The sequence below is a fragment of the Mirounga angustirostris genome, unplaced genomic scaffold (assembly GCF_029215605.1).
Source record: "Mirounga angustirostris isolate CCGP_5_RB_7025 unplaced genomic scaffold, mMirAng1.0.hap1 SCAF_3, whole genome shotgun sequence".
NCBI lineage: Eukaryota > Metazoa > Chordata > Mammalia > Carnivora > Phocidae > Mirounga > Mirounga angustirostris.
The window spans coordinates 142248675-142264872 of record NW_026991711.1 but is presented as its reverse complement, the minus strand read 5'-3'; the positions used below and the strand labels follow the sequence as shown (position 1 = coordinate 142264872).

Here is a 16198-nt window from a genome sequence, read left to right as displayed (position 1 = left end):
CTATTAATAATGGCAGCATATTTTGATATGTATTTCTTTGATATGTTATCACTTTGGACAGTAAGTTTGGTTTCTCTTAATAAAGATTCGTAAAATCTAGGGAGAATTAAGTCATACTGGTTCCGGAATATAATCTGATGAATTCTGCATCTTTGAATCTATTTGAATTATGTTCTCTAAAGCTTTAAATTTTTTCTAACATTATTTTCTAAAATGTTTGATTAAAACAAAATGTGACTTCTTTATTCTGAAATCTGGAGTCCTAGAAGACAGAGGCTAAATACCTTTCCCTTGTGCTTCTCATTCTCTGTCAATAGCCCCCCAAACCTGTGGGGGGTTTTTGACTGAACATGTTTTAAGACGGAAAAAGGTTTGTAGATACGATCCTAAATAACATGACTGTTATTCAGGGTTTCCTTTAAATTCTACATTGCCTGAAACTGTTAGGTTCTTACCACAATAGTTAGTGGTTAAATACCCTTTTGATCCTACCAAGTCCATTTTTAAGACTTAAAAGGTGAAATGTATTTGGACTGGGGAAAAGCATATTAGAACAAATTTAGCTAAACTTAAAATAACAAAATTAATCATACTACGCTATAAATAATAGCAGCTCCAGAATGGCTACCAGGAATTTAGAATTGCCAAAATTGGAAATCGGCAAGCCTTATACTTGTCCAATGAAGTTAAGTACATTTGGGTGACAGTTCAACATACAAGCAAAATACATATATAAAAAAGAATGTACCTTTATTTTCAATAGACCTTTTCATTTTACTAGTTGCAGTATTCACCCACATCTTATAGATTTCCCATTGGACACTTAGTGTATCCACGAGGCTGTTCCACCTAATGTGTGGAATCTACCCAAAAAGTATTCTGATAATCATAAACTCTTGTTTTAAAAAAATATTTATTTGACACACAGAGAGAGAACAAGCAGGGGGAGCAGCAGAGGGAGAGGGAGAAGCAAGCTCTCTGCTCTGCAGGGAGCCCGATGTGGGGCTTGATCCAAGAACCCAGGGATCATGACCTGAGCCAAAGGCAGACGCTTAACTGACTAAGCCACCCAGGTGCCCCAATAATCATAAACTCTTATGTGAAAATCAAAATGAGCACAAGAAATACCCAGTTTTTGCCAGGTCCAAAAGGAAGAGAATTACCGTGATACAGGAGTCAAAAAGTATCTAATGAAAAATAGATGGAAAAACTGGAAAAGAAGTGAACAATAAGCATAAAAGCTCATTTGTGACCATGATTAAATAAAATGTAATGGTTAACAAAACATACTCCCTTATTAAATAGTCTTGCACTACAACAGATCATAACTTAGCTATCTTTGGAAGTTTATCTCCCACTTTGATTATTTAATGAAAAGGGTCTAGTCTTGAAAAGATTTAGTTATAAATGTTTATGAGAACAAAAAATGGAAAACAACCCAAATGTTTTAATAAATGTATCCTCTAAGAATATTATGATACCATTGAAAATGTTTTAGAACTTTATTGAAGTAGGTGGAAGTCTATTAAAAACATATTCATGATACATTGTTGAGTGAAAAGCAGTTTCCAAAACTAGGAATATTGATCCATTTTTAAAGAAAAAAAAGCTATTTGTAGAATTTTGTAAGTTACCTTTGGGATATGGAATTAATAGAGCATTATAATTTTCTTACGTTTGTTTTATTTTCTAATTTTTCTATTAAAATAGGTGTTTTAAAAGTACTTCTAATATAAAATGCCTACCGAGTATATTCTTACTCTGAAATATCTGTTGCAACAAGAATTCTCAAGATGAAATAAGAATATATAAGAAAATCTGAGGGAGTATAATTTAAAAAGTATAAATCAATGTACCTTTTTTATTTTCAAAATGTTACAGAAAATGAATCTCAATGAAGCCATAAATGTCTGAAATATGGAGAATATAACATCATGGTTTAAATACCTCATGAAAACAATGTGCACTGAAATTTGTTTACATCCCTCTCTTCAGGTCTATTTCAAACAAATTATTTTGTGTAAGACAAAACTGCATTTTTAAAAAATATATTTATTTGACAGTACAGGTAGGCAGAGAGGCAGGCAGAGGGAGAGGGAGAAGCAGGCTCTCCGTGGAGCAGGAAGCCCGATGTGGGGCTCGATCCCAGGACCCTGGGATCATGACCTGAGCCGAAGGCAGAGGCTTAACCGACTGAGCCACCCAGGCGCCCCAGAACTGCATTTTAAGAGTGGACAAGCAAAGAAAATACTCTTAATGAGAATTCAGTTATAACTCTTTCGTTATAGGTTGATACTAATGAAGCCATACCAGTTTTGGAAAGGTTAAATCCCTCAGTCCGAGGATGAGGGTTCCTCCAAACCCCTAAAGATAAGTAATCTTGCCAATGTCTATTCTTAGTAAAAATGAAGAGTGGGAGACAACATGAATGAGTCAATAGCAACACTTAGCATTCCTGTCTTTTCTATCTATTTTATTCTTGTATCTACAACACTCTCAGAATTAGACTATTAGCTCTACCAGTTGTCTACATGGTTGAATCTATGGGAAAGTGCTGTATTGATGGCAGGATCAGGCTTTCCTAGACTCTTCTGTTAGGACTGGGAACAAATTTTCCCATCAAAAACAATGATTAAAATGCAATTTGGCCCACTTTAGCTACATTGTGGATTAACCAAGCTACTCTGTAGGGTGACCTAGATGTTTAGTATTAATAATATTACTGTATGTTGCAAGTTGTAACCAATTGACTTACCTACGAATAGATTTTTAGAACATATCCCATTCAGTTGTTGGAGAGTGCTTTTTTTTTTCTTAAGATTTTATTTATTAATTTGAGAGAGCAAGCAAGGAGAGGAGCAGAGAGAGAGGGACAAGCAGACTCCACACCAAGCACAGAACCCCACAATGGGGCTCAATCTCACGACCTTGAGATCATGACCTGAGCTTAAATCAAGAGTCCAGCGCTTAACCGACTGAGCCACCCAGGCACCCTGAGACTGCTTTTGTTCTAAGAAAATGTTTAGAGCTCATAGACCACAAAGATATTTCTTTGGTACTTAGGACATGAACATAGATTTAGCTTCAAGGGAGGAACATAGTTACATTGTAGACATGTAGTTTGAACCAGAATATGTGTTCTAGATCAGTAATTATCAAATCTGTGCCTATAAATTAACTGGAGATGTTATTAAAACGCAGATTCTGATTCAGTAAGTTGGGTAGGACCTGAGGTTCTGCATTTCCAACAAGTTTGCCGATATTGATGATAACACCAGTCTACAGACCACTTGGGATTGCAAGATTCTAGAATCTTTTATAAAAAATTTAGTATAGTCTCCAGGTCTGCTCAAATAAACTCTTTGGGAAAAAAAAAAAAAAAAAAAAAATTAGTATATGAACCTTTCAAAGTCATTGATCATCTTTCAAAGTATCTGATTTCTGTAATTTAAATAAAAGAATGCAGAGGTGGCATTTTGGGGAATATGTTACATCCAGAGGCCACGGAAATCAAATATATTTATTAAATCAACAGGTTCAGGAAAATAAGCACATTCCATATGTAGTAAATTTTACTAAACTCAAAACAGTGAAGCCTGAACTGAAATTTCTATCTCATGACTGAGTGATGATTATGGTCCACTGTGCCTTTTTGCTTTATTATTTAAAATTCTGTTTCTGGGAGGCTCAGTCAGTTAAGTGTCCGATTCTTGATTTTGGCTCAGGTCATGATCTCAGTATTGTGAGATTGAGCCCCACGTCCGGCTCCATACTGGACATGGAGCCTGCTTAAGATTTTCTCCCTCTCCCTCTGCCTATCTCTCTCTCTCTCCCCCTCTCAAAAAAAAAAAAAAAAATTCTGTTCAAAGTTAAGAAAGAAGTATAGCTATTGTTTTTAAAAAGTACCCTAGAAAATAGAGAAAAATACAGAAAGCAAAAACTGTCCATAATTCCTCAATGCAGAAAATACAGTTAATATTTGATGCATTTCATTTATATTTTACCTAACAAGATTATACTAGCATTCAACTTTATTTCCTGATTTTTATGGTCACTGTATCATAAAATTTTCCCTTTATTTAATTTTTTTTTTTTTTTTTTTTAGTGCAAGCCAATGGCTGTGTTAATATTCAACAAATAGATATCATAATTTAACCATTATACTATTAGGCAAAACATTTCATTCTATTTCTTCTTTTTGGTCTTTCTTAATACTGTGATAAGCAATGCTAATATGAACATCTTTGTACTTAATTGTGACAGCATCTATCCTCAAGAGTGATTCCTGAAATAGGAAATATTGTATTGGAATTTATCCATATTTTAATAGTTGAATTTTTTTCCAGAAGGTTAGGCAAAGTTATGCTTCAATTAAAAGCTAGAGTGCTCATTTCATGACAGTCTTTCCAGCTTGAAGTGTTATTTATAAAAAGTTTTTGCAAATTTTAAACAAGCAGTTTATTTTATATTTCTTAACTGCCAGGGAGGCTGAAAATAATTTAGTAATTTAATATTATTCATTGTGTTTCCACTTGGTAAACTTATCTGCTATTATTTTTGTGTACTTCTCCCTTGGAGTCTTAGCATTTTTTTCTTATTTGTGTGTAGAAGTTCTTTATATAATAAGCATAATAATCCTTTATCAGACTTACAGCAGTACTATTCCTAGTTTATTATTTAAAATCCATTTAACATAGTGCATTATTATTTCATAGGTAGAATTTAGTGGTTCATTAGTTGCATATTATTTTTTATTTTTATGAATTTTGGTCATGTTAGTATGTTCATTTTTATGGTGAAATCTATTAACCAATCCTCTTTTTTTTTTGTTTTGTTTTAAAGATTTTATTTATTTATTTGAGACAGAGAGAATGAGAGAGAGAGAGCACATGAGAGGGGGGAGGGTCAGAGGGAGAAGCAGACTCCCTGCCGAGCAGGGAGCCCGATGCGGGACTCGATCCGGGGACTCCAGGATCATGACCTGAGCCGAAAGCAGTCGCTTAACCAACTGAGCCACCCAGGCGCCCCCAATCCTCTTTTTTATTTCTTACATTGCCTTAATGCTTAGAAAAATCCTTCTCCTTTAGCTTAAGTTTTGTTCCTCTTGTGCAGTTTTATTTTTACTTTTAATTCTTAAATCCAGAAGCCGTTTTAGTGTGTTATGTGAGGTGATGATCTGATAGGTTTTTTCAAATATCAAAATGTTCTCAACATTACTTAATGAATAATCTGTCTCTCCCATTGGTTTTTGATACTTCTTTGAAAATATATTGAGTTCCTGGGCCTCCTGGGCCTGCTTCTGGGCCAGCTGTTCTGTTCTGTTGATTGGTGTGTCTATTCTTTTGCCACTACCACACTACTTTTAGTAGTGCTTTTAAAATAAAGCAAATAAATAAATAAAGTAGTAGCATTGTGTAGAAGTAGCTCTTTCCTACTGAAATAATTTTTTTTTTGATGGCATAAGTGAATAAAGAAAACTCTATGGATGAGCATGGAATCCAGCAGTTTTAGGGGAGTAAAGAAAAAAGGTTACATGCTTACTGATGGTTAAAACAAAGGAAAGGGGAAGTGAAGAAGCAATAGCTGTGGAGTGTTATTACTTGAATGGGCACAGTAGCCAACATGGAGAGCCAGAACAAGACTATGCAGAATGCAGAAAATGAAGAGTAGAAGAGAAAAGAACAAAACAGGAAAACACACACAAAAAAAAAAAATGGAGAGGAAGGGGAAAATGGAGGAATAACATGAGGATTTATTATAAGAGAATAATGATATGAATAGTATTACATTCACAGAGCTTTTTATAATAGTATTTCTGCAAATATATAAAGTATATAGTGTATTTACATATCAAATACAAGCACACAAGGCCTAACCCAAGGAATAAACAAAGAAATACAACAGAATGATATATCAACATTAATAACATGAAATAGACTGAGACAGGAACCTAGCTCCTCAGAGTAGCAAACCACAACCAATTCTCTCTTAGAGTTGGACTGATGATGAGGAGAATTCACAAGTGTAGAGCCTACTTAGACATACCTGAAATTCTTAATAGATGTTTAATTTTTCAGTTTGGTAAGTTTGTTTATAATTCTACATCTAATCAAAATTGAATTTACTTTAGGCAGTGTGACACAGAAAGCAAAATACAGGCTTTGGAGTTATACAAGCTTTGGCTCTACATTCTAGATCTGTGGTTATCTGTTTTTGGTTTTGGGTTGGCATGGTTGAGCCATATTAACTTTGTAATTTTGGATAAGTTATTTACTGTATCTAGGTCAATTTCCTCAGTAAAATGAAATTAATAGTAAATACCTCAGTGTTTTTCTAGTCATTATATGAGATTATCAAATCTTTGGGAGGATAGCTGGCACATGATCAGTGTTGTATATTGCATTTTTTTCTGTGAGCTTCCTAGACTGCAAGGTCCTTGAGGGCGAAGACCCTGTGTGTCTTCTGTTATGTTTCCCTGGTGCCTAAATCAATATCCAGAACATCAGAAATGCTCAGTAAGTATCTGTTGAAAAAAAATATTTGCATGGAATCTAATATGCCATCAAATTTCTGTTCTGTTTTGTTTTTAACCCATTTGATCCTTTTTGGGCTTGTCCTTAAGAGTTACAAGTATGATGATAGGAGAGGAGAGAGTAGACAAGACCACAAGTTTGCTTTTTGAAGGTCCACTCTCCAAATGTAAAAACATCTCTTCTTGTCAAGAGTCCTAAATGCAGCATCATCTAGAAGAAACCACACTTCAAGTCAGTATCAACTAAAACATTAGGTAAGGGACAGCTCCCTGGTGGGGACTGGTTAACAACCAGTAAGGAAAAGAGTGGATGGCACTGAGACAAGGGGCTGATGGCAGGTGGTGTGCACCCTGGCAGAGGAGACCAAGAGGAAACAGAGTGTGAGAACACAAAAACAGACTTCTACCTTGTAATTCTCCATAAGCTGGTCTGTCTGTTTTATTCTGCAAATTTTGCAAATCCAAATGTAGTTAGGAGATAGAATTCTGTGGAGAGATTCTAAATAAAATGCATACTTCTCTTTATCCTGGAGCATACATTCTAAACCAAAGAGCTTCCTTTCAGTTTCTTGGTCTCAAGGTTTTGTTTTTGAAGAAATGAATTTGAATTTATCCTTGGGTTTGACGGAAATGTACCTTAGCTTCAGCCACATTACTTATCCAAGCCTCCTGACAGCCGTGAAGAAGAAAATTAAGAAAACTAACCAAATATTACACAACCCAGATGTCCTCAAGCCTAACAAGTCTGTGGATGCCAATTATGGGGGGGGGGGGGGGGGGAGGCGGTTCACATAGCAGTAGTAACTCAGATTTTCTGTTTAGCCATATTATTTGTTTACATATTCTACTACCTGTTTGACCTGGCCTGTTTGGACCCTCAGCCAAATCCACCCACAATCCATTGGTTACTGATGATATGGCCAAATCACCCTCCCATTCTGTCCATGTACCTATCAACCAAGGTAGACAAAAGTGATTTTAAAAGTAAAAAGAAGAATCTCCTGAACAACCAATGAGTCAAGAAGAAATCAAAAGGGAAATGAAAAAAATATCCTGAAACAAATGAAAATGGAAACACAACATATCAAAATCTATAGAATGCTGCAAAAGCAGTTCTAAGAGGACATTTATAGCAATAAATGCCCAGATTAAGAGAAAGGAAAGATCTCAGATCTTGAACAACCTAGTTTTATATCTTAAGGAACTAAAAAAAGAACAAACTAAACCCAAAGTTAAGAGAAAGAAGAAAATAGCAAAGATCAGAACAGAAATAAATAGAGGCCAGAAAACAATAGAAAAGATCAACAAAACTAAGAGCTCTTTTTAAAAAAAGATAAACAGGGACGCCTGGGTGGCTCAGTCGGTTAAGCCTCTGCCTTTGGCTCAGGTCATGATCCCAGGGTCCTGGGATCAAGTCCCACATCGGGCTCCTTGCTCAGCAAGGAGCCTGCTTCTCACTCTGCCTGCCTCTGTCTCTCTCTCTCTCTGATAAAATCTTAAAAAAATATATTTAAAAAAAATAAAAAAAGAAACAAAACTGACAAATCTTTGGCTAGATTAAGGAAAAAAGGAAGACTCAAAATCAAGTGAAAGAAGAGACATTACTACTGATACCACAGATATACAAAAGATCATAGAGACTACTCTGAGCAATTATATACCAACAAACTGGATAATCTAGAAGAAATGGGTAAATTTCTGGATATAGAATGTACCAAGACTGAATCATGAAGAAATAAAAAATCTGAACAGTCAATAACAAGTAAACAGATTGAATCAGTAATCAAACCTCCCACAAGGAAAATTCTAGGAGGAAATGGCTTCACTGGTAAATTCTACCAAACTTTTAAGGAAGAATTAACACCAATCCTTTTTAAACTCTTCAAAATGTCAAGGGTGAGGGAATAGTTTCAAACTCATTCTACGAGGCTAGCATCACTCTAATACCACAGACAGATATATAAGATTATAAGACTATAGGCCAATATTCCCAATGAATACCGATGCAAAAATTCTTAACAGAATATTAGCAAACTGAATTCAATAGCACATTAGAAGGATCATATATTGTGATCAAGTGAGATTTATCTCTTGGGAATCAAGGATGGTTCAACATATCAAATCAATACATGTGATACATTGCTTTACTAGAATGAAAGATAAAAATGATATGATCATCTCAGTAGATGCAGAAAAGGCATTTGGAAAAATACAACATCCTTTCATGATAAAAACTCTCAACTAATTGGGTATAGAAGGAAAATACCTCAATATAATAAAGGCCATATACGGCAAACCCACAGCTAACATCATATGCAACAGTGAAGGCTTGAAAACTTTTCCTTTAATATCAGAAAGAAAACAAAGGTTCCCACTCTCACCACTCTCATTCAACATAGTACTAGAGCATTGAGTCAAGATAAAGAAAGAAAAGGTATCCAAATCGGAAAGAAAGAAGTAAAATTGTCTTTGTAGATGATATGATCTTATATATATAAAAAAGAAACCCCTAAAGACTACCAAAAAAAACCCTGTTTGAACTAATCAATGAGGGTGCCTGGGTGGCTCAGACTGTTAAGCGTCTGCCTTTGGCTCAGGTCATGATCCCATGGTCCTGGGATCGAGGCCTGCATCAGGCTCCCTTCTCAGCAGGGAGTCTGCTTCTCCCTCTGCCCCTACCGCCCCCACTTGTGCTCTCTCTCTCTCAAAAATAAATAAAATCTTAAAAAAAAAAAGAACTAATCAATTCAGTAAAGTTGTAGTATATAAACTCAACATACAGAAATCAGTTGTGTTTCTAAACACTAACGACAAAATATCTAAAAAAGAAAATTCCATTCATAATAGCATCAAAAACAATAAAACAGGAACAATTTTAACCAAGGAAGTGAAAGATCTATACTCTCAAAACTACAAGACCTTGATGAAAGACATTGAAGAAGACACAAACAAGTAGAGAGATATCCCATATTCATGGATTGGAAGAATATTGTTAAAATGTTCATACTACCCAAAGTCATCTATAGATGTAATACAATCCCTATCAAAATTCCAATGGCATTTTTCACAAAAAGACAAAATCTTAAAATTCATATAACCCCCAAAAACCCCAAATAGCCAAAACAATCCTGAGGAAAGAAAGCATCACACTTCCTGATTTCAAATTATCATACAAAGCTATAGTAATTAAAACAGTATGGCACTATCATAAGACACATAGACCAGTGGAACAGATTTGAGACCCAGAAGTAAACCACCATCTACGTGGTCAACTAATACTTAACAAGGAAGCTAAAAAGACTCAACAGGGAAAAAACAGTCTTTTCAATAAATGGTGTTGGGAAAACTGGATAACCACATGCATAAAAATGAAATTGGACCATATCTTACACCACACACAAAAATTAACTCATAGTTGACTGTAGACTTAAACATAAGGCCTGAAACCATAAAACTCCTAGAAGAAAGCATAGGGAAAAAGCTCCTTGACATTGGTCTTAGCAATGATTTTTGGATATGACAGCAAAAGCACAAGCAACAAAAGAATAAAGTGGGACTACATCAAACTTTTATTTTTTTATTTTTATTTTTGTGTGTTTTTTTATTATGTTTATCACCATATATTACATCATTAGTTTTTATGTAGTGTGGGACTACATCAAACTTTTAAAAAGCTTCTGCACAGCAAAACAAGAACAACAACAACAAACAATCAACAAAATGAAAAGACAACATATAGAATGGGAGAAAATATTAGTAAAGCGTATATCTATCTGAAAAGTGGTTAATATTCAAAGTATATAGCCAAAACAAACAAACTAAAAACAACGCACAATCATACAACTATTTCAATAGCAAAAAAATAATCCACTTAAAAAATAGGTAGAGGAACTGAATAGACATTTTTTCCAAAGAAGGCATACAGATAGATAATAGGTACATGAAGAGATGTTCACCACTACTAATTGTAAGAGAAATGCAAATCAAAACAATCGGATATCACCTCACACCTATTAGAATGGCTGTCATCAAAAAGACAATAGATAACAAGAGTTGGCAAGGATGTTGAGAAAAGAGAATCCTTGTGCACTGTTGGTGGGAATGCAAATCAGTGCAGCCACTCTGGAGGTTTCTTTAAAAATTAAAAATAGAGGCACCATATGATCCAGCAATCCCACTTCTGGGTATATATCCAAAGGAAATGAAAACAATCTTGAAGAGATGTCTGTACTCCCATGTTTATTGCAGCATTATTCACAATAGCCAAGCTATGAAAACAACCAAAGTGTCTGTCAATGGAAGAATGGATAAAGAAATGATAGAAATACAATGGAATATCATTTAGCCATGAAAAAGAAGGAAATCCTGCCATTTGTGAGAGCATGGTTGGACCTCGAGAACATTATGCTAAGTGAAATAAGTCAGAGCAAGGTAAATAGTGTATGATTTCACATGTGGAATCTAAAAAAAGCCAAATTCATAGGAACAGAATAGAATGGTGTTTACCAGGGGCTGGGAGATCAGAGTAATGGGGAGATGTTGGTCAAACTTCCAAACTAATTTGGAGTACAACTTCCAATTAGAAGATAAGTTCTCAGGATTTAATGCACAGCATGGTAATTATAGTTAATACTGTATTACATAAGTGAAAGTTGCTAAGGAAGTACATCTTAAATAGTCTCACTGCAGGGGTGCCTGGTTGGCTCAGTTGTTAAGCGTCCAATTCTTGATTTTGGTTCAGGTCATGATCTCAGGGTTGTGAGATCAAGCCCTGCCTCAGGCTCTGCATTTGGAGACTACTTGGGGTTCTCTCTCTCCCTCTCCTTCTGCCCCTCACCCCCAATCTCCCACTCTAAATATATATATATTTAAAAGATACATATATTTATTAAAATGTTAATATAATATATATTATATATGTGTGATGGAGATGCTAGCTAATCCTACAGTGGTAATTGTTCTGCAGTCAACACATTGTACAGCTTAAACTTACACAATGTCCTATGTCAATTATATCTCAATAAAGCTGAAAAATTGGAATACTAATATTTCTAAGTCTAAAGTTTGTGATGCCTCAAAGTGTCTTCAATGATCTCCACAAGAATTTAAATGTTTTTTTAAACACCTTTAAAAACCCAATTAATATTACAACACAGTTTAGTATATGATATATCATAGGCAAGAAGGGGGAAGTAATGGATTAGTAATTTCACAGATTAAACCACAGAATGTAGTAGCTTAAAGAAAGTTGGAAATCATTACATTAAAATATGAATTGAAAAAGTGGAAAGGTGAAGATTAGTGGATTCAGATATTCAGGGAGTCACTCAATGTTTAAACATGGTCCTATTTGCCTCTACACTTTATATATATTAAATATATGTATATTGAAATATATATCAATTAATATAAATAAATATAAAATATAAGTGAAATAGATATAAAATATGTAATATATAAATTATCTATAAATATATATGTATTTATAAAATAATATATAAATAGTAATCTGATAAAATCACAAAATAAATATAGATTGAATATTCAACATAGCAGCAAATTTCAAAATGAATGCTAGATACAGCTATTTCCTTTCTCCATGGATTTTTTTTCTTAAATACCAGTGAAGTACATGGAAAAAATGAAAATCCAAGGAAGCCATATATCTTATTTTGAATATTTATATTTAAACATACCTCTGTGTAGTATGGAGAAATTAGGAATCTGAGAAGTTAAAAGCCCATGAAATAAATTTTAAGCAGACATTTGTATAGCAGATGATTTTTTTTTTTTTAAGTTTTATTTATTTGACAGAAAGAGAGAGACAGCACAAGCAGGGGGAGCAGCAGGTAGGGGAAGAAGCAGGCTCCCGGCTGAGTAGGGAGCCCAGTGCGGGACTTGATCCCAGGATTTTGGAATCCTGACCTGAGCCAAAGACAGACACTTAACTGATTGAGCCACCCAGGCACCCCCAGCAGATGTTTTTATTTCATGTTTGAAGTATAGGAAAAATGAACATCAATGCATAATTTATACAAATGCTTATAAAATCACTGAACAATCCTATAGTGAAAGTTATTAGAAGAATTGACTTCCATTCTTCTATGTATAAATTCCTTAATAATGTAATTTCATTTTAACAACCAAAAAAAAAAAAAAAGTAGGAAGAACTATGACACAAATCCAGAGCAGCTTTATTATGATGCTGTTAATTTACATCCATGTATAAAACTATTCTGCATTGTGATTGCTCACATTGATTTGGGAAATTCTTATTTTTTCTTCTTTTTTTAGAGATGGGGGAGAGGGGCAGAGTGAGAGGTAGAGAGAGAATCCCAAGCAGGCTTGCTAGGCTTGATCTCACAACCCCCAGATCATGACTTGAGCCAAAATCAAGAGTCGGATTCTTAACTGACTTACAGACCTAGGTGCCCCTGATTTGGGAAGTTCTTTAAGAGGGTTTTTGTCATTTCCAAGACATTAGGCTTGGTATATTTTCTATGTTATAAAAGCCTTCTTGTCAAAGTGCTTCATGTGTATATTTTATCTTTAGTTTTCTAATGGAGAAAACTGGGAACAGAGATGGAGTTTTGTACGTCCGTTGTTGACTTGTAAGAGTGCTTGCTGTAAGGTTCTGACTCAGGGCTCTGTCCAGGAAGTGCTCAACTGTGTGAACTAGCTGAGTGAAGGGAGTGTGCGGACATCTGATAATTTTTGACTTCACATTAGGATAGAAGAACTTACTCTCTGTGGTACTGGAGCAAGAGACTAAGAGGGAAGTGGCTGGGCTGTAGACTCACTTGGTTCATAAACTTGAATAAGCCACTGATCTTTTGCCTCAGTTCTCCAACTCCTATGACAGAAGTGCAAGGTTCCTGAGGGGCCCAGCCAGATTCAATGGTTACAAGTTTTACAAATCTAAAGGAATTTGATGAGGATGGTGCTAATTAAGGACATCAGGGCCTATGCACAGCAGGTGCTCAGCAAACATTTGTGGTGAGGCCATCGGCTCATCCTGATAGCAGGAGCTTAAGGCAGGGACAAGCCAGAAGCAGAATCCAAACTCTACATAAAGTAAATTGACTTTGCTTTTGAAGTCCTTCCTTTATGAATGTGGAATTTGTGATAGGAAACTGGTTTGCTTAGGGTGGTGTGAATTGTGTGGGGTGTGGCACAAATGAGCTGCTACTTTTGTTTCCATTTTCCACTCTGTGAGTTTCTCTCATCTTGTTTCCTGTTTTTCCTAAAAGCTGAAGTATATGAATATCTTTTTTCCTGCAGGTGTTAGTTAACTTCTTTATCCTTCCGGACATTCTCAGCAATCATTGCCTTTCATGTTGGATTCGATGACTTGGGTGAGTGATGTATTAACAAAAATGGAGATTCTCATAGCAAGGGACTTCTGTGTGAACACTGGTATGAGGCATTCTCACTTGGAGTGAGGATGCAGATCTTAAAGTCCATACAATAAATTTTTAGAAACTCAGTTAAGTTTAAAAAAAAATAATCTACAGTAAAATTTTATTAAAACTGGATTTGTCATTAACCGATGCCAACAAATTATGAAACATCACTCCATATAACTGAGAAAGCCCATTGTTAACACTACTTTTACATATGTACACAATATACATATATGCACACATATGTATATTATTATATATGTAATATATATTTACATTAATTTCTTAATGTTTTCATGTTTCTTACTAAAACCTCATATTTTAAAAAGAAACTTTTTTTCTTTTTAACTCTTTACATACTTCCTGCTTAAAATCCATGGATAATACCATCCTGTGTGGGGTATTTGATTATCATGTCCTTGGGTTTTACATTATATTATTTTTTAAAATATTTTTTAATATTATTATTTATATTATTATTTATTTTTATATTATTTTTCCTTCCTTGGCAAAAATTCTTACTGCTGGGAGAAGTGACAGCTCACCCTCAGTGTCACTGCTGGCTTCCCAAGCAGCTGGAAGGACTTCTGCTCTTCAGGCCTCCCTGGGGATTACTCTGGGCTGGAAATTCTCAGCCTCAACTAGAGTTTAGCAGTAGTTAGGAAAAACAAAAGAAATCTAATTTTCCAAAATCAAGTTGACTAAGACTCCTATCTTCTCATATAACCACCCACTGTTCTGAAGGGTAACTCTTAGGACACTTGATTATGTTAAAAGGAATTGGATCAGAGAAAGAACCCTGCTACATTGGGAGCCTAAGAACACAGCTCAACACGCGTAGGAAATCTGGTGACTTAAAATTAAAAAAATAAACATTGCACATGAAAGCTTTTCAGTGATTTTTTTTTAACATTTTCTGGCTTGAAATGTTATATACAGCTCTCTTTTTCAAAAAAAGGTTTTCCCAAATCAGTAATAGCCACATATTTACTGTTCATTTTAACTAAAGCCTACATATATATTGGACAGTTTTCCAGGTCATAAATTGCTCTACATAGAGAATTTTCAAGAAAAGATGTACATAAGTATTAATATTTTGCACATCATTTTTGGTATACTATGCTTAATAATAATAATAATACAATCACCTTTGATCTTTTGACCAAGTTTTCTCTGGACTTGCCTGAGTTTTGTCTTATTTTCCTTACCATTTGTAGAAAGGACATTTGCTGGATATAGAAGTTGCTGGTTTATAATTATTCTTCCAGGTCTTACAGAGAAGCTAGGGATTTATGTCATTAAACTTGTTTAATTGTAAGGAAATCTATGGAAGTTCATGTATAGATAAACTGTCAAAAGGAGCATGATGTTTTGGATATGCTATTCTTCTGAAGTGAAACTTAGATGACCATAAAGAATCATCCCAAAGGAGCATTGTGTTATTATTTGCAGGTTGGGTACTATAGAGTTCCTCCTACTTCCTGCTTTCACTTTGACTCCTACGGCCTCCTCTCCATGAAGAGGTTTTTTGTTGCTGTTTTTGGGGTTTTTTTAATTTTGTTTTTGTTTTTTAACAATGTTAAGTCAAACAATGTCCTTCCTTCTATGAAACCTGCAGTAATATCCCATCTCACTCAGTAGGAAATCCAGTCCTTACTTTGGCTAAATAGCAAGGTAGCCACAAAATTATTGTCCAAATGGGATTCTTGAGAGTGAAAGGACCCTTAAGAGAAATTATGCTGGGGCAACAGATGTAAACCATGATTGCCCCAAGCAAACCAGGATATAGAAGCACCTACCTAGAAAGTCCTATATGAACTTGCCACCACTACTGCTCATCTTCCATCAGAGTCCTTTTCTCTCAAGCCTCACTTAGCTCCAGCTATACTGACCTACTGGATGCTTTTCAAATATAACATAAGCATGCCCTGCCGCAGATGCCTGGAATGTTCTTCCTGAGATATCTGTCTTGCTCTTTTCAATTTAATTCTGGTCTGTAACCAAATCTCATCTACTCTTAGAGACACCTTTTCTGATTCCCTTCTAAAATAGTATCCCTCTTCCCCTGTTCACTCTCTCCTCCTTACCTTGCCTTATTTTTTTTCATAACACTTACTATATTCTGACATAATTATATATGTGCTTTTTGTTTCCTGTGTGGTGTTGTCCCCTCCACCAGAAGGCAAGCTCCATCAGTGCATGAACTTTGTGTATTGCTGTGTGCCTGGTATCTAGAATAGTGTCTGACACTTAGTAGGTATTT

The 16198-nt window shown here is 35.0% G+C and overlaps 1 protein-coding gene across 4 annotated transcripts in view; it reads left to right on the top strand.

Annotated features, from left to right (window-relative positions):
• Positions 1–2290: 2290 nt before the first annotated feature.
• CCDC141 (coiled-coil domain containing 141) overlaps positions 2291–16198 on the top strand; it is a 213645-nt gene continuing 199737 nt past the window's right edge. For all 4 annotated transcript variants that reach the window (XM_054506112.2, XM_045868431.3, XM_054506111.2 and 1 more), the window contains exons 1-2: positions 2291–6515; positions 13814–13887. The gene's annotated coding sequence lies outside the window, so the exon portion shown is untranslated. The remainder of the gene's footprint in view (positions 6516–13813; positions 13888–16198) is intronic.